Below are 19,899 nucleotides of genomic sequence, written 5' to 3' on the forward strand. Positions count from 1 at the left end.
CATTCCTAACTTTGAGGGGGAGAATGTTGGGTACAAAGTTATCCATGTATGACTTTGTAAATGGTTTGACTTTTGTAGACCCACTTGCATGTGGTAAAGTAGCCATGTTATATGAGAGATAGAGATAGACAAAGAGAGAGAGAGAGACATGTAAAAACTCCTATATAAGGTGGGTTCATACCAAATGTAGAGGTGTGCTTGAGAGATATAACATTGAGAGTGTTAGTGTGTGTTAATTATGTATATTTAGATCAAGATCGTTTGTTATAAACAACTTTCATAATCGAATGCAAATCTTAAACACCAAAATCACCATGTTCTTTGTGTGTTCTTTAATTCTGCATGCCAAACCAAATGCTCATAATGCACATCACATATCCTCCAAGGTCTGGGTTGTCCGCTCGCTTTGTCAATCAGTCTGCAAGTGGAAGACCGTGTTGAAATGCAAACGAGTAGCCAAATCCTCGTGGAACCTCTTCCAAAATATGGAAGTAAACCGGATGTCCCTGTCTGAAACCACAAAAACTGGCACCCCATGTTGTGCCACAACCTCCCTAATGTATATGTCGGCCAACTTCTCCACATAGATACTCTCCTAAATCGAAATAAAATGCACGCTCTTGGTAAATCAATCCATGATGACCTAAATTAAGTCCACTCCATGCGTTGTACGAGGCAACTTCATAATGAAATCCGTGGTGGTCTCTTCAAATTTCCAAATGGGAATGTCTAAGGGTTGCATCTTGTTGTGAGCCTGTTGATGCTCGGCCTTAACTTCCCTGCAAGTCAAGCACCTTTCCACATACCAAGCTACATCCCGCCTAATAACGGGCCACCAATAATCAGGACGAAGATATCTATACATCTTCGTCGCACCAGTATGAATGGAGAATATCGATTTGTATGCCTCCTCCATGAAAACCTGACACGCACCACCCTAATAAGGAACCCACAACCTCCGATAGGGAGTCAATAACTACCGACTATCATAATCGAAGGAAGCCACGTGACCCACTATGCACTCACTCTTCCGACGCTCTTACTTCATAGCCTCAACCTGAGACTCTCGAGTGTGCTGCAAGAGTGGAATAATCACTGTCATCCTCATACATACATCCCTGATCAGAGCCATGACCGCCTTGCGACTGAGAGCATTAGCCGCCACATTGCCCTTCCTCAGATGGTAAACGATCTAACAATCATAATCATTCACCACATCTAACCATTGGTTCTGCCTCATGTTCAGATTCGGTTGATCCATCAAATACCTAAGGCTCTTGTGATCCATGTAGATAGTACAGCAGACCCCATAGAGGTAATGTTGACAAATCTTAAGGGAGAAAACGACAGCCCCCAGGTCTAACTCACGTGTCGGATAATTTGCCTCATGAGGCTTCAGCTGCCTCGAAGCATATGCAATCACATGACCCATCTACATCAGAACTACACCCAAACCCATGATCGATGCATCACAATGAACCAAGAAATCCTATACACCCTCTAGATGGGTCAAATTGGCACCTCAAATAATCTGTGTCAGGGTCTCAAAAAGTTTCCTACTACTCAGGCCCCCAACGAAAAGTGACATTTTTCTTCGTTAACCGAGCCATAGGAACTGTTATCTTGGAGAAGTCTTGAGTGAACCTAATATAGTAACCTGCCAACCCAAAGAAACTCTGAATCTCAGATGAAGACCCTAGAACCTCCTACCCCATCATGGCCTCAACCTTGGCCGGATCAACCAGAATACCGTTTAGGTTGACTAGGTGTCCCATAAACTATACCTCGCACAACCAAAAGTCACACTTGGAGAACTTCACATAGAGTCTCTCCTTCCTTAGGGTCTCCAGTACCTCCCTCAAGTGCTCCTCATGCAGCTCTTGGGTCCTGGATTAGACCAAGATTTCATTAGTGAATACAATCAAAGACCAATCTAGGAACGGCCTGCATACATAGTTCATGAGGTTCATGAATGTGGCTGGAGCATTGGTGAGCCCAAATGGCATCCCCACGAGCTCCTAATGATCATAACGAGTCGGGAAGGTCGTCCTCTGCACATCTACCTCTCTGACCCTCATCTGATGATAAACCCAATGCAGATCAATATTGGAAAACCAAGATGAACCCTGAAGTTCGTTAAACAAATCGTCAATCCTCGGTAGTGGTTAACGGTTCTTCATCATTAGCTTATTCAGCTCCCGGTAGTCAATAAACATCCAATGTGACTCATCCTTCTTCTTTAAAAATAGGATCGATGGTCCCCATGGTAAAATACTTTGTTAACTTGAAGCCGTTATCTAACACCTCATTATGCTGTATAGACAACTCATGCATCTCTGGAGGAGCTATCGATACGCTGCTTTGGTTATCGGAGCTACGCCCGAAACCAAGTCAATCCTAAACTCGACATGACTTTCCGGAGCCACCCTAGCAAATTCCTTCGGGAACACATCTGGGTATTCCCAGAAAAACGACATGTCATCCATAGTCACATGACCCTTCTCCTGGGTATCCATAACGTAGATAACATATCCAGAACAACCCTGTTGAAGATAGCGGCTGGCCCTACCTGCTGAATAAAGAATTAGTCCACATTGAGCACTCTCCCCCTGAACCACTAACTCTCCCCCATTTGGGGTCACAATTCGTACTAATTGATGCTCGTAATCAATCACCACCCCCATTGAGGCTAAACCTGTCAATCCCTAGAATAACCTTGTTCTGGTGCAAAGGGATGTGAACCAAATCAATCAGATACTACTCGCTGAACATCTCAAGAACAAAACCCCAATGATCCATCGATGCCTAGACAGATCGATCATCCGCAATCTCAACCTCTAAGGGACAATCCGGCTCCCTAGATCTCCAACAAACCACTTCCTAAGCGCAAGCGATGAGAAAGCTTGGGTAGCCCCCGAATCAAACAATATCAATGCATAGATATTGTTCACGAGGAACGATCCTAATATAAAACACACAAATATAAGTAGACAAATCAATATAAATAAAGATATAAGGAGAAGATATATACCTGTCACCACATCAGGTATTGCGCGAGCCTCCTCGGATGTCAGCTGAAAAGCCATATTCCTCGCAACAGGCGTTTCCGCCTTGCCCTAGTGGCCATTAGTAACACGTAGTGTCGTTAAAGCGGGTGCTACAGTTGGTCCTATTGCTGCCAAACTAGGACAATTGTCCTTCTTATGTCCGCTATGATACCAATGGAAGAAAATTAGATCAGATACCAGGGTGGTGGTGGTAGTAGCAGTAAAATCCCTGCTAATATGACCCGTCCGGCCGTACTTGAAACGACCCGAAGCACCCACCGTGCACGTCCTATTGTGCGTCTTGCCATACTTGACACAACAGCTCCAACCTACTAGCTTCTCGACCTAGAATCGAAAACCTTGGGCCTCTTGCCCAAACTCTCTGAACCCTGAACCTGATCCGGATTCCTCTTCTTCTCCATCTCCAAATCAATATCTCTATCTCTCTCTCTCTCTCTCTCTCTCTCTCTCCGTAGCCCCCCTTATCATATCATCTAGTGTCTTGCAACTGGATCGACTCACAAACTGCCGGATATCACTCCTCCGCATCTCCTGGTATTTCTCTTTCTTCATTTCCTTATCTGCCACATACTGCGAAGCCAATAATGCCCCCTCGCGAAACATAGCGTTAATGTCAGCCACCATCTTACTAGTTTGGAAGAGATCCTGAAACTCTTGAACCAACTACTGGACCTTAATCAAAGGTGTGAAATCGGCCCAAAATCTTGTCATTAAATCCTCTCAAGTCATGGACTCAATTGCCTCACCTCCTAAGGCATGTGCTACCTCCTCCCACCAATCTCAGGCTCTGTCTTACAGAAGACAGAAAGCAAGTCAGACCTTTGCCACTTCAAGAAAAATGCTAGTGCGGAAGGCATTAGCGACATCGGCTAACCAACGTCTTCTCGTGATCGGGTCCTTCTTCCCAAAGAAGTATGTCGCTCCACATACTTGGAATTCACAGAAAGTCAAATGCGAGCTCCCATAACCACTACCATCTCAAAACGTAATGAACCTAAATGCTCCATTAAAACCTCAATGATACCCTCCTTGATCATACCAAAGATCAGAAGATCAGTCTCCTCAAGCATGATGTGGGTTAATCTCAGATGAAATGAACTCCCGCATCTGATCAAGCATGATCTGGGTTAATCTCTTCAAGCATATATATATATATATATATATATATATATATATATATATATATATATATATATACACTCGCAGATCTCGTTGGCTCGAGCACGAATCCTCTACTTCCAGTAGTAGGGGCCCATAATACCTTCCACATCTATCTGTACTTTCCTCAAGGATCACTTTGAATCCTCCAAGCCACTCCTTATCCATACATACAATCCTCAACAAGACTAGGCTCCTAGCAGTAAATCTTTTCCTAGGTTTTTCTAGGGCAACCGCCACACTACTCCCCACCATTAGCTACAGAAGGAACTCACCCTAACATCCTATAACTAACTCTTGAATAAAATTAAATATCGCCGACGCCAGATAATTCTTCCAATGAAAGGTCTTACACTATAACGGTTGGACACAAACAAGAGTTGAGCAATAAAGTTAAAACATAACCTTATAAAATATTCAGTCTCAAAAATATGTAACTCAGTATACTCACTTACTAGTTAGTTGATGTTAATGGAAACTACTAAAAGCACAAAGGAAGCAACATTCGATCATCGAGTAATCGGAAAAAGCATAACCTAAACAGGCCATCGTATCACTAACAGATTAGTAGTAGCATGCATGTCTACAAGCTCATACAATAAGCATAGAAAGGGATCTCTCCAAGCATTCTATCATGCAAATCCTAAGCAGATCCTTAGCCCTAACTAGCAGGGATTCACAGATTCATACATCAATGCATATCATAAAACGTGTATGGGTATTATGTTAAAACGTACTTAAGCTTGGTCGATTGCATGCACCACGCCCTTTTTCTTTTATTAAAAAACTCTTTTATAAAACATTTGTTTTTGAAAAGTCTACCAAACCCTCAGTTTGAGTTTAGACACATCCGAGAGTATGCCCGAATCCCTTAAACCAAGGCTCTAATACAAACTTGTAACGTCCCAAAAATTAAGACCAAAAATTTCGATTTTTATATTAATAAAACCATCATACATAACAATACCATAAATCCATATTGAAAATAAAGTATATCAAATAACATCAAAAAATGTCAAAGTCGTGTAAAATGCGGAACAATGTCGTATGTGCAGTACAGTCATCCCAAGCTCTTCCTCTTCGAACCAGAAGTACCTGAAATATAAACTTAAAACCGTACACTACTACAACAATACCCTTTAATGACACGCATTGTGTGTCATAAAACCTACAGATGACGCACAAACGCATGTCAAGGAAGGTATTGTCATAAAAGAAGACGACATGCATTTGCGTTTTGTAACCTTACGACGCGCATTTACGACACACATTGCGTGTCATTGAAGCCCCTGTCATAAAGCAAAATGACACGCATTTTAGTTTTGTAACCTTACGACGCACATTTACGACATGATTTGTGTATCATTAAAGCCCCTATCATAAATGAAGATGACACACATTTACATGTCATAAACTTTAGCAACCATTTATGATATGTATTTACGACATGCATTTACGGTACTCATTTACAACATGCATTTATGCATAATACATAAACGAATATATACCAAACATTCAATTTCTTTTAAATGTCAAACAAGTTATAAAAAAATAAAAAAACATTTCATGTACACTACATGTCAAAAGAGGATGATACCTAACATTTTACACAGTTAACAAAATCATTGTACACCAAATGTCAAATATGATGCTACCTATCATTTCACTATTGTATTGTTTGTGGATACAAAATATTGCCGATAAATGAAGCCAGTAATAAAAGTCGAGCGTTTTCCATAGATTTCATCAATATCGTCATCTATGTATTGAACTTTGCCACCCCAGGCCTGAGAAAAAAATTTGCGTATAATGTTTCAACTATAAAAAATGATATGTTCTTGAACATAGAGCGGTCTTCTATATTCAAAAAATAAACATAAAATGTAAATTCTCTTTTCTTATTAAAGCAATGTAGATTCAAATAAATGAAAGTATGTTGCTATTTTTTGCACATTACGTACTATCCAACAATGAATAGGATGGTATACTTACATTTTCAATGATCAACACTTCAAGTCCTTCATTAACTATCTCCTTCACTTCATATAGTAAATCCTGCAAGAGTTGTAACTAACGATATTGCAATGAATTAGCCACCCTTAATAATTGGGAGTTTTGTACAGAAACATGGAATTTAATGTAAATTTAGTTGTAAAAACCTAAATATGTGAAGCAGTTGTTAGAACTCAAAATCATCTGGAAGAAAAACTTGCTTTCTTTCCATTAATGCAATTGCCAAACATTACAATCAAAATATAAAAACAATTACTGGAATCATCAGTAAGCAGTTGCTGAAACCAGAATAACTAAAATTAGAAGGCAAAAAAATAAAAATAATTTTATTTAAGGGTATGTTTGGTTGGAGGTAATGAAGTAGCTAGTGAGTGGAATAGACAACATAATGGAATGGTTCATTACCATTCCATTGTCATGTTTGGTTATGCAGATGGAATGAAATGAGTCGTCCATCCATGTTGTTTGCTATGCACAAAAGGGAGGGATGGAATGAAAATACTTAGTAATGAAAAAATAACCCTACAACACAAAATTCATAGAAATCAACACTTTCAACATTATCTACTCAAAAGTTAAAGTTTTATTTGTAATAAACAAATATTAATTGATTTTTTAATGACAAAAAATAGTAACAAACTTTTACTTGATAGCTGCAAACTTTCACCAAATAACAAAGAACTTTCACCAAAAGGAACCAAACTTTACCAAATAGCAAGAAAAACTATAATGTAAATGTAATTATACAAAATCAAACTATCCAAGAACATGGGCAAATTTGGAACCCAACAACATTAGATACCTTAATAAAACAAGGACAAAGTGACATGTGAAATGGAGGCATAGAAGATAAAGATGACTAGGTCTTAAAGGCTTATTGTTACATCTCTATGATTTTTTTGGGTTGACTTATTTGTATATTTTTCGTTTTATCTTTACATTTAAAATGTTTATTGAAATAATAGTGTCTTGTGAGTACAAGAGAATATCCCATGTCTAAAGTGAAGTACTTAAACTTGATTTTCACGTTTCTAAGTTTTAGTAAAAAAAAATCATATTTTTCACCTTCTTATGATAAACGTGACTAACATCATCAAATCAAATAAGAGGGGCAGATAAATATCGATATGTCAAAACATATAAAATTAGTATATGAAGAATTAAGCTTGAAATCAGTGAAGACATACGTAAAATGTAGAACAGGCATGTAAAAAAAATGTAGAGCACAAATTAAAAAAAAAAAAAAAAAAAAAAAAAAAAAAAAAAAAAAAATCTAATCAACAAAAAAGTAAAAACATACATTCAAAGCTCTTATGGAGGGTAATTGCTCTATATGATTTTGAGGGAAAACTAAATATTTTGCTTTTCTTTATCTGCGAGCATGATTATCATCAAGGGTAAATTTGATTCCCTATTCTAAGGATGATGCTGATAGAGGGAAACTTGGTAAAATCATATATACCACATAAAAGTATAAACTCAAATCATCAGATTTAAACTTTCACATGTAAACCATATGATCCAGCATGTCAATAAGTTATCCGCGACTGGCCGTAGCGTCTTTTTCTAAATCATTCATTATAAAAAAATCTTAATTACAGTAAAACCCTCTTTTATCTCCCATTCATCTTCATACTCAAGAATCAAAACATAAACGAAAATAAAAATAAAAAAACACATGCAACGAGACACCAATTCACAACACGATTTTAGTTTTACATTCAAGTTAGATCATTGTAATAGCTTCTGGAATTCAAATGTTTTTATTTTGACTTCCCTCACTTTTGTCATACAATAGCAACTACATTTTAACGGCCAAAATTGTCCTTCACTCTTGGCAATCTACATAACTATTGCAATGGAGTTGAGTAAACCATGGCATGATAAAGTTACAATGACAATTTCTCATATTTTCAGAGGAACAATAATGAAATCAATACTTTATATGGAAAATATATATATATATATATATATATATATATATATATATATATATATATATATATATATATATATATATATATATATATATATATACTTTGAGAAAGGAAGTATGCAAATGTACATACCTCATTCTTTGAGTTCAAATGATTTGTTTGGTTGAGGAAGAATTTTTCATATCATTTGTTTAACGAGGCTATTGATTGGGAGGTAATTGAAGAAAAAGAGTGAAAGTTTTGTTTCTCATTACTATCTTTTATGGAATGTGAATTTTGTTACAAACAAGACAACATGAATTATAAGTGTGTGTATATACATGAAGATGAAATATTAGAAAAAGGTGGCAAAAAACATGTATATACCTTGCAACTACGTGTTGTATGAAGTTGCTCTTAAGGAGGACGTAATATAGTAGAAAATGACAGATGTTGATGTTTGTTATCCTGTTACAAGCAGGAAATGTAATAAGTCATTAACTACAATTCTCTTCGACATTTCATCAAAAACCATCCCCTTGGATCCCGCTCCCAGGGGCGTTGCCCCCGGACCCCCGTTCGTTTAGGGGCTTCGCCCCTAAATGACAGTCTACTTTGAATCTTGAATAAACTCAAACAAGTATGCACTCCGCACCTTCCTTACTTGTTTAATATTCATCAAGATTGATTTTTGGTCAACAAGTCAATCCATTACATTTAAATACACATTGATGATGCAAAATCACCAACATAAATAGAGATGTTGAGTTAACCGTTCTCCACAAGAAAAAAATAATGGGAATTTTTTAAATAAATTTAGTATAAAAAATTATGAGTGAAGGATTATAAGAGCTTTTAAGAGTTAGAAATATTATTGGTTGGCACGGCGACGCATATTACAACCAAATATAAATAGTATATAGCGTTGTATTTCTCCGACGAAAATTCCAATCGTTCGAACAGTGACTCGTACATAAAGGAAGTGCATACCAACGTTTGTTACGAAATTACGCTTGCAGAATGAGATAAGGTTTCAGCAAGATAATAAGTTGGCAAACAAGTCACGATAGTAGTTAGTTTCCACTAACTAGTCAAGTGAGTACATAGTTACTTTCAGCTTACACATAGATATGAGTATTTAAAATTTTAAATGCTATATGTGTTTATTACTTGTATTTACAATACTTGTGTTCTACTTGGCTTATTTAGCTGAACCTGATTTTTGATAAAATAATAAATTATTTATTTTATCGTATCTTTAACATATTGGGTAGTGATGGGTTGTAAAATGTGAAATAATAAAAGGGTGACGACATTCAGGTACTATTGTACCAATGGTAAATTATCATCTAGCAGAGTATAGATAACGACCACAGACTATTAAAGACAGTCCAGTGGGAACACTAGCATGTTCGCAACCTGTATGTGTTAATGAACGGTGTGTTCATTCGGTGTACTATATCCCCCTCATGGTTTCCTTATTGACATATATTGCTAAGGAATCCCCGAGGAGACAATGTCTATCGTTGCACAAAGGTGGTCTCTTGAGATCATCATTATAGAATCGGAGAGTAAGAGTAACGAGAATGGGTAACTATGTTATTTGTTTTTGGTGAAATGTATAATTAAAACAAATTAATTATATTATTATGGGTTGAAAACCCTATGTGCTCACCAGGCTTTTACAAGCCTGACCTACTCAGTTTCTTTGTATCACATTTAGCAACGTAAGAGCATAGATGTGATGAGTTTAAATCTGGAGTGAGATTTAAAGGATAATAGGCCAATAAAATAATAAACCATTGTAAGGTCTGTAATATTATGTTTATGCATATGTTGTTGTATTGATCATGAAATCCCAAGGTTTTTAAATATAAATGGAACACATTTCCTTGGAAATGGTTTTATAATGATATTGTCATGTTTTTTCGAACAAAGTCCGCATTATTACTCTTTTGAAAAGAATACTCTGATTTAAATAAGCATAAACAAATCGGTCTTTTGTGGCCATGAAATTGGGGATGTTATAGTTGGTATTAGAGCATTTGGTTAAGCGAACTAGGAATTTTGAGGAGTTCTAGGCTTAAACGTAGAACGCTAAGTTTACTTTAGGACAAGAATATTCTAGGTTGTATACCTTAATTAACACAAAGCACTAGCTTACTTTAGGACAAGATGCCTTATATGCTAATATGTGCTAAAAGATAAATAATTTAGCATGCCTTAGGTTGCTTACCTGTAATGCTATTACTTAAGGAAGTTTAAGTTCTATTGATGACCTTGGTTTGAAGAGGAATTTTTATGTGTTCAAGATTCTAAACGTTTAACTATTGTATTAGCACTGGCAAGTAACTATTCAAGGTGATGAGGAGACTTGCGATAGTTGGCATCAATAACTTCATAAATAAACCAATCGAGTGATGTCATAAACTAATACATATCAAGTGATACCGTAAATAGTTTATTAATACATATAGAGTGGTATCGTACCTTTAGAGTATGTTTGATGATAGTAACTTTGGAAAAGTATTGTACGCATGAAGTACACTTTCAACTCGAGGGAAGATAAAACTTTGGTGTAATACATGAAGTTGTCCCACTACTTGGCGGTTTCACAGTCGACTAGATTGAAGCAATGATTGCTTACAAATTCAGAAGAGTAAAAATGGTGATGAAAACTTTTACAATATTGAAATTGATGTTGTGCAAGATTTTGAAGAATTCAATGAAGATTAAAGGAAAGGCTAACATAGTTTTTAGACTCAATAGGCCAAGACCTTGTCTAACGTTGTGATGTAGTATGCAGTTTGAGTGGTGTGTTAAGAGCTGATTTGTACCCTATATAAGATGCTCAGACTTAGTATTTAATAATACCAAGTAACAATTGACTTCTGTCATATCCTTGTGAAAGTTCCATAATGTGTTAAGCTGACTTTAAATACATTATTAGGGTGGTGAAATGAGTTATTAGGTGGTGAAAGGCTAAGTGACTTGCTTGTCTAAGTATGGTAGAATACTTAGCTGAAAAGAAATACACCCATAATATTGTACCAAAAGAGATGTTATTGTCTGGAATGATAGGGAACCAAGTTGAAGAAGCTAGTAGAACATGTTGAGATGCAGCTAAAATGACTTCCTAGGATTGACTAATATGAAGTAGACATGAAAGATATATAAGCGCAGAGGTAAAATATGCTAACTTGAGCATACGCGTGGAAGAAATCCTAATGGAGTCTAGGGAAATTTGTTCTATATGTTTGTATGGACATTTTCATGTGTTAAATTGTTTTGAAGTTGTTATGTGTTGCGACTTGGACGACTACGAGACAATTCTTGGTACGAGTATGAGTAGGTGTGCAAAGTAGTAGAGGCATATACTACACGAAGCACACGACTTGCATGTATTAGGAAGAGTCTTAAGGTTACTAAGGAACTACTAGTTGAGTTTGTTTTGTTTGTTTCTGCCATTTACCTGCGTGTTAGTAATGACTAGGGATATGATTTTTGTTTAGACCCTATTGGTCAGGAAGAATAGAGTCCGAGTTATATAAATATGTACGAGTGATTTGATTGGTTTGAGAACCTTGTTCGATATAGAGATCGACATTAGCTGAAAGATCGAAGAATGAGATGATTGAGGTGATCAGCAAAAGAATTGTAGTTGTCACCATGGTTGAGCAGCCAATAGCTAAAAATGTTACCTGCTATGATTTGATTGTACCACATTAGAACATGAAGGAATGTTTCTTCTGTGTTAGTGTTCATCTCATAAAGACAAGACTCTAGTTCATTGTGCATATGTTGCATTATGTAATGGAAGATCATTAAAATGTGGCCATTCGGTATGTTATTGTAGCTAAGTAAAGACCTTATCATGGCTTGAGTCTAAGATCCAATTTGAAAAGGAGAAAAGGAGTCTCCGATAAGATTCGAGTCTGTAAGTCGAAGATCAGGATTGAAGGTCCAACAGAGGATGAAGAGCGTGTACAAGTTCAATCACCACCCCCAGCTAAGAAGTCTAAAAGGTTAATACTCATTTAACAAGTCATAGAAATTGTAACTGTTGTAGAGAGAATGAGAAGACACATAAAGATGTTTGTTGTGCGCTTATATCCATATACTTTATATGTGGTTAAGACGATCAAATGGAGCGCGACAACGTTGATCGACCAGAAAAGAGGAAGAGAAAATATTGAGTTTAATAATCGTCGTTGTTGCTAGTAGTACATTAGTAAAACCCTCTTGTACTATTTTGTATACATGTACATCAATAGAAAACTTTATGCTTATCATAATCTAGATCGATCTGTGATTATGACATACGACGAGATCACTCATTGTGGGCACAAGAAGTGATACCATGTTGGGAATGTTAAAGTCATTGATATGACAATCAGGATCCAAGAAGAAAGGGAGCTACAAATCACATATGCACATTGATCTTAGGCTTTGATCGGTTGTAAGTACCATTAGAAGAGAGTTCAAACCGAAGTGAGGAGAACCAATCATAAAGCTAAAAGTGTGAAAGGCAACTCCACTTCAGTTGTGATGTCAAGCACTTAGGAAAACTAAAAGCAAGCAGCAGGAAACGTATGTATTCGCAAAGTTTGTGATTTCAGGGACGAAATCATCCTAAGTGGAGGAGAATTGTATCGTCCGTGATTTAAGGCAAGACGTTAAAGGGATAATATTAATAAATATTCATTTTATTAAATATTTAAAGTTCTCGAATAAGATAATTGTTCGTCGTACACGTTACGGGTTATATAAATACATTTAAGGATGAACCCAAGTAGTAAAATGATATTTTTGTGTTACATCCTTTTTTTCAATGATAATTATCTGATATATTATACGACGTTAATTATCGATAATTAAATTAAAATTGGTCATAAAATCATACCGAATTGGAAATAACTCATGTTCAGATTATATTATATTGATACGAAATTTAGAAATTTTCATTATTCTAATGTAGACATACACATATATTGTGTATATTCGTAAGTTGTAAATTAAGCAATATATATGTTCATATTGTCAAGGCTAATCAAATACTCTTCATGAAATATAAAATAATAATAATAATAATAATAATAATAATAATAATAATAACGTAAACATAGATGTATGTTTATATTAATGAAATAAATTAAGTTGTGGAAAGAAATACATATAAAAATAAAAATGTACAAAGTGCATGCTGCCAAATTTTGTAAGGTTTAGGTGTCATTTAGAGAACACGTAGCAATGAAAGATCGACTAATATTATCAACAAAAACTAATAAAGTATGTGTTAAAATATAAAGGCTTGAAGATATTATCGCATAACAGAAGTTTGAAGACGTGTTCGTACCATGAAGAGTGGACGTGTTAATAAGAGTGATATGTGTCAATATTAGGAGATGATGGTGCTTATGGAAAACATGTAACATACCAATAGTGATCTAAAAATTTAGTATAAGTAGAGATATTGGGTTAAACGTTTTCGATAAGAAAAAAAAAAAAAGAACGGGAATCTTTTTAAATAAATTTAGTATAAAAAAAAAAATAGAAGTGAAGTATTATAAGAGTTAGAAATATTATTGGTCGGCACGTCGACGCATATTACAACCAAATATAAATAGTCTATAGCTTTGTATTTCTCCAACGGAAATTCCAAACGTTCGAGCGGTGACTCGTACATCAAGGAAGTGCATAACGACGCTCGTTACGAAATTATGCTTGCAGAACGAGATAAGGTTTCGGCAAGATAATAAGTTGGCAAATAAGTCATGATAGTAGTTAGTTTCTACTAACTAGCCATGTGAGTGCATAGTTACTTTTAGCTTATACATAGATATAAGTATTAAACTTTTTGGAAGTGCATAACGACGCTCGTTACGAAATTATGCTTGCAGAACGAGATAAGGTTTCGGCAAGATAATAAGTTGGCAAATAAGTCATGATAGTAGTTAGTTTCTACTAACTAGCCATGTGAGTGCATAGTTACTTTTAGCTTATACATAGATATAAGTATTAAACTTTTTAAATGTTATATGTGTTTATTACTTGTATTTAAATACTTGTGTTCTACTTGGCTTATTTGGCTTATTTGGCTGAACCCGATTTTTGATAAAATAATAAATTATTTAGTTTATCGTATCTTTAACATATTGGGTAGTGATGGGTTGTAAAAGGTGAAATAATAAAAGGGTGACGGCATTCAGGTACTATAGTACCAACGGTAAATTATCATCTAACAGAGTATAGATGACAACCACGGACTATAAAAGACAGTCCAGTAGGAACACTAATATGTTCGCAACCTGTAGGTGTTAATAAACGGTGTGTTCATTCGGTGTACTATATCCCCCTCATGGTTGCCTTACTGACATATATTGCTAAGGAGTCCCCTAGACGACAATGTCTATCGTTGCTGATAGGTGGTCTCTTGAGATCATCATTATAGAATCGGAGAGTAAGAGTAACAGGAATGGATAACTATGTTATTTGTTTATGGTGAAATGTATAATTAAAACAAATTAATTATATATTATGGGTTGAAAACCCTATGTGCTCACCAGGCTTTCCCAAGGCTGACCCACTCAGTTTCTTTGTATCACAGGTAGCGGTGTAAGAGCATATATGTGATGAGTTTAAATCTGGAGTGAGATTTAAAGTTGAATAGTCCAATAGAATAATAAACCATTGTAAGACCTATAATATTACGTTTATGCTTATGTTCTTGTGCTCTTAAGGATTTGGTTCTTCTTTCTCTTCCTAAGTCATATGGTCCGTTCCTTAAGAACTTTCATATGAGGTATCTCGATGTTACCCTAATTGATCTAACCTATATATTGATGGTTGCTAAAGCAGAAATCCTTAAGAACACAACTAAAGCATAAATGATTATAGGGTCTAATCCCAATATTTCCACGGACAATGAAAATGGTAACATTTGTGATCAAGAAAAAATTTCTCTTCCCAATAAAAAAGGATCGGCCAATGGCAAACCGTTTGATCATATGTTAAAGAGAAAGACTCATTCTGAGATCATTCCACGTGTTGGCCCCAATGAGTCCATTTGTTTTTATTGCCAATTGAAAGGACAATGGAAGCGAAGATGCCCAAACTACTTGAATGATCTCGAAGATGGTAAAGTCCATTCGTATAACTCTACTCTAGGTGCATCCATTATCTAACTAAATAAGCTTCTATTCTTAAACTCTTAATACATAATGTGATTATCACATTTTGATGGTATTGCATGATCTAAGAAAAAGAAGGAAGGTTAAGCGAAGTGAGCTATCTGATCATGGGAAATACACTTTGGTCACATGGTTCGATGGTCAGAATTTGGTGTAACATCCCCAATTTCATGGCCAGAAAAGACCGATTTGTTTATTCTTATTTAAATCAGAGTATTATTTTCAAAAGAACATTTTACACTTCTAACTGGAAAGTGACCATCCATTTTGTTAACTATTTTCCTCTTTTAAAACTATTTTTAACAAATTTGCCACGCTTTTTTTTTGTTACTTGTTGCACTATGATCTCATAGTATCCATTTTTAATTAATTTTCAATCTTTGTTACAGGTGGGTTCATATATTGATGAAGTAATTTTTGACCTTTTACGTACTACGTTTTTCCAATTCATTCCTCTTGGTGGTATTATTCTTAGTCCAATTATTGAAAAGATGAAAAAAAAAAAAGGAAATTCAACATTATATGTCAACCCATTGTATGGATTTCATGGTGAAAGATCGGGGATGTATTTTGCTTCCTATGATGCAAAGGTTCTATTTATCAGAATACTATTTTCTTGATAGTGTATATTTTTTATTCTAGACGAATAAACTGTGTTTTTTTTTTCTGCAATACCTTTTTTTTAGAAATACTCAAGTATGCTCTTCTATAATACTTGTTTGACTTTTAAAGTGAAAGAACCATCTCTCTTACTAATTACTTCCTCATTAATTGACTTGTAGGTTCATGAATTTGTTGATTCTATCAGGACATTCGTGTCCACTTGCAATAGATTGGATTATGGTTTCTCTGTTCATGTCGATAAAAACATGGGAGTATACAAGGTCATTTATTGGTGCAGGTTTAGCTTCCTTGTTAAACATCTTTTCAGCATCTTTTAATAACATTAGTTTTGGCATATTTGTTGAAGTCATTTGCACTTTTTTCTTTCTCTTTTTGATACCAAATGAAGCTACATGGATATAAGCATAGATATAGAAACGTCTATTACATTTGTAACATTTCGTAGTGACGCAACGACTAGGAAAGTTTATACAGAAGCCGTTAAAAGGTAGCTGACATCAGCCACAAAAGTAATTTGCTGAGGTTGAATCCACTTAAACCATGACCAATTTAAGTTAACATGAAGAAACATTTGCTGAAAAGATGATGGATAAGTGTTCCTTGGAGTATATATAAGTTGCCTCTTAATTTTGATCTTCGAGTTTTTAATGATTTTAATTTATTATTTGGCTCCTCATTTAATCACATGAAAGATCAAGTGGTAAAATCAAATGTTATTCATAATAAAAAGAAATGTGAATCCTATAACCAGTAGTGATTCCTATTGTCCAAAATACCAATGTAATTTTTACATTCTTACACATAATAGTAACGTAGTTTCATTTCCTTACCTATAGTAGCAATGTACTTGCATTCTTAAATTTGACGACTATGATGGAAATACTCAAATTACCTTTGGAAATTGTGAATCCCCGAACAAGAAGTAATTCTTATTCAAATGTCAGGTGGAAATACCTAAATTACATTGTGTGGGTCGTGCTTAGCACAGCCCCTAAAACACACCTAGTCTTTTATATATATATATATATATATATATATATATATATATATATATATATATATATATATATATATATATATATATATATATATATATATATATATATATATATATATAAAAGCCTTACGTTCTAGATTTTGAAGAAAGTGGAGGTTATTAGATTAATATGGAATTTTCTTTAATTAAATGTAGAATTTTAGTTGTTTTTTTGGACAAATATTTAACAAAGGTCAAGTCATACAAGATAAAAACATCTTGAAAGTGAGAACATACACGTCGCTCTTACATTTCGGCTTGTTTATATTTCGGTTTAGACTATACGGTGCACCATGTACCGCATACCGCTGTAAGATGCGGTATCCGGTAAACACCGTACCGAGATGCCAAAAAATTGCAGTAAGGGTTTGTTTGGGTATAGGTTTACCGCACATAAAATTGGGAAGGAGCCGTTGCTAACGGCTAGAAATTGGTATTTTTTTTTCTTCAAAAAACACTATAAATACAACCTTCTTATTTCATTTTTGACACAAAACCCACCTTATACACAACTTTTAAAACATTTGCATTTCAAAAATTAAACCAACCAACACTCAATTTATCGCTCGTAGAAAATCTTCTGCAAATGTTCGTCCGGTTGATCTGTCGATTTACCGATCACAAATGGATCCGTCTTCAATTTTGTCCCGCCTCCAACTCCAACCCCAACAATTTATCTATCAACAAATATCACAACAATATTACATGATGCAACCACTTATCCCCACAACTTTTCAAAATTCCTCCCCCCTACCGGAATACGGTAAGTCACAAAAGTCGAATTTGTTCGACAAACTCAACCAGATCTCAAACTAGTAGCTGAGCCCCAAGCCGAAAAAACATGGAAAAGAAAAGCACCGATTCGTAAAAAGAAGATGGCGTCTCAACAATGGCAACCAGACGAAGAGTTAGTTTTAGCGCAATCATGGGTTATTATTTCGAAGGATTCCAAGAAACTTAACGTGCAAACAGATGAACATTTTTGGCTACGAATAAGGGGACATTTTGTTAAGGTCATGAATCGTGGAGAGTACCGCACCAAATATCAGTGTACAAGAACGTTTCGCGAGTTGAATAAATTTATCACTAAATTTAGTGACATCTATAACAATTTGTTTACTCAACGGAAAAGTGTGGAAGGCGATGAACAAATTTTATAGACGATTCTTAAATTTTTTCTTGTTAATAATAATAATAAGTCGTTCAAGTTGCTTGAAATTTGGAGATGTTTAACTAATTCTCCAAAGTGGATAAAAGAGTATGGTAGCGAAGGCGGTTCGAAAAGAACCAAAGTTTCCGAGACGACTTACACTACTTCATCATTTTTAGGATTTCAATCGTTTTTATGTTTTCTTTTCGCTTTTTAGGAATGTAATCGTTTCAATTAAATTAATGAAGTTTTTTTCGGTTAATTACAAATTATTCAATTAAAAACGGGAAAAAATTTTAACTACTTACATTTTGTTCAGTTAAAAAAAACAAAAGTGTGGTAAAATGAGGTATGACACCCACTAGTTTTGTAGAGTGCGGTAAAAAATTACGCGGCATTTGAAAAGTATCGTGAGTTTGGTATGACATCCACCAGCCTTATTTCTTTATTTTTCCAGCCCAAATTTTAGAACTATCAACTATTCTTTAGCCCAAAAGTTATTTTGAAATAGAATGAAGAACGGGACAAAATGACTCATGATTTTTCCATATAAAATTAAGTAATCTGACCCTTATAAATGACCTTTTTGACATAAATGACCATTTTTATTTTTATGAAAAATAACCACATTCTCTTGAATTCTGGAGTACGGTTCGGGACCATGGTTTCAGAATACAGTTTCCTAGTTTTTTTTTTCATATAACATGTGGTTTTCTTTTAGTGTAAGTTTTGGTTTTATATAATGTATAAGTTTTTATTTTATAAAATGTATACCTTTTTGTTTTTTCAAATATAAAATGCAGTTAAAATCAACAAACAACTAACAAATACATAAAGTAAATAAATGATGTGTTTGTAGGTAGTATTACAAATAAGATGTTTAAATTATCTTTGTCCTTGTACCCCAAAAATTTCCTCTAGTTGTTTTCGATAACCCAAAGCCCATGGACCGGTTTTACCTTATATAGAAATCGATTTCCCAGTGATCAACGCCTCTAGGAATCAACACAAAAACACCCCACAATCCCCTTTGCTCTCAGTCTATTGTGGTACGTCTGGGGCCTTTTCCAGGGTCATCTTGAAGCTCTAAAGTGGAACTGAATCGGTTGCTTTCGTACCCAGTAGTTGACTCCCACTAGGAGTTTGTGGATGCGGGTTGCCATACCTATAAACCAATCCTCGTTTTCCGAATAGTAGTCGCCCTTCCAACGACTATCGTATATAGTCTTTTTGAATGTCTTCAAATCTAAAGAACCCAAAAACAAATGAGTTGGTGGTATGTTGATTGGGATGTAAAGCTACAAAAAATGTTAGAATTAATTAATTAATATATAAATACTCAGGTATTGTAATCCAAGCAAAATTATACTATATCACACTTTGCCCAAGTTGGGTAAATAGATTCGTCGACCATGTCACTCCAGCCATATGTATAATTGTGAAAGTTGGCGACATAACCGTTCACCGAGCATCATCCGCTCTACGCTCTAGTAGCAATGAGATCCACATCATGATGTGCTGCTAATTAATTTTTTTATAGTAAAGTAAGTATTATTATTAGAAGCATAGTATGTAATAACCAAATAATTATACTACTTACATCACATGACAACCATCCTTCATGACTATCTGCACATAACTGTGTCCAAAACTCAAGCATTGCAAAACTGGTCAAATAATTGTGAGCAAAGAACAAGGAACCATCCCGTTCTTTATATACATTGTGTACGGTAGGATCTACAAG

This window comes from Lactuca serriola, chromosome 5, assembly GCF_051521515.1.
Source record: "Lactuca serriola cultivar US96UC23 chromosome 5, Lser_US96UC23_V15, whole genome shotgun sequence".
Classification (NCBI taxonomy): Eukaryota; Viridiplantae; Streptophyta; class Magnoliopsida; order Asterales; family Asteraceae; genus Lactuca; species Lactuca serriola.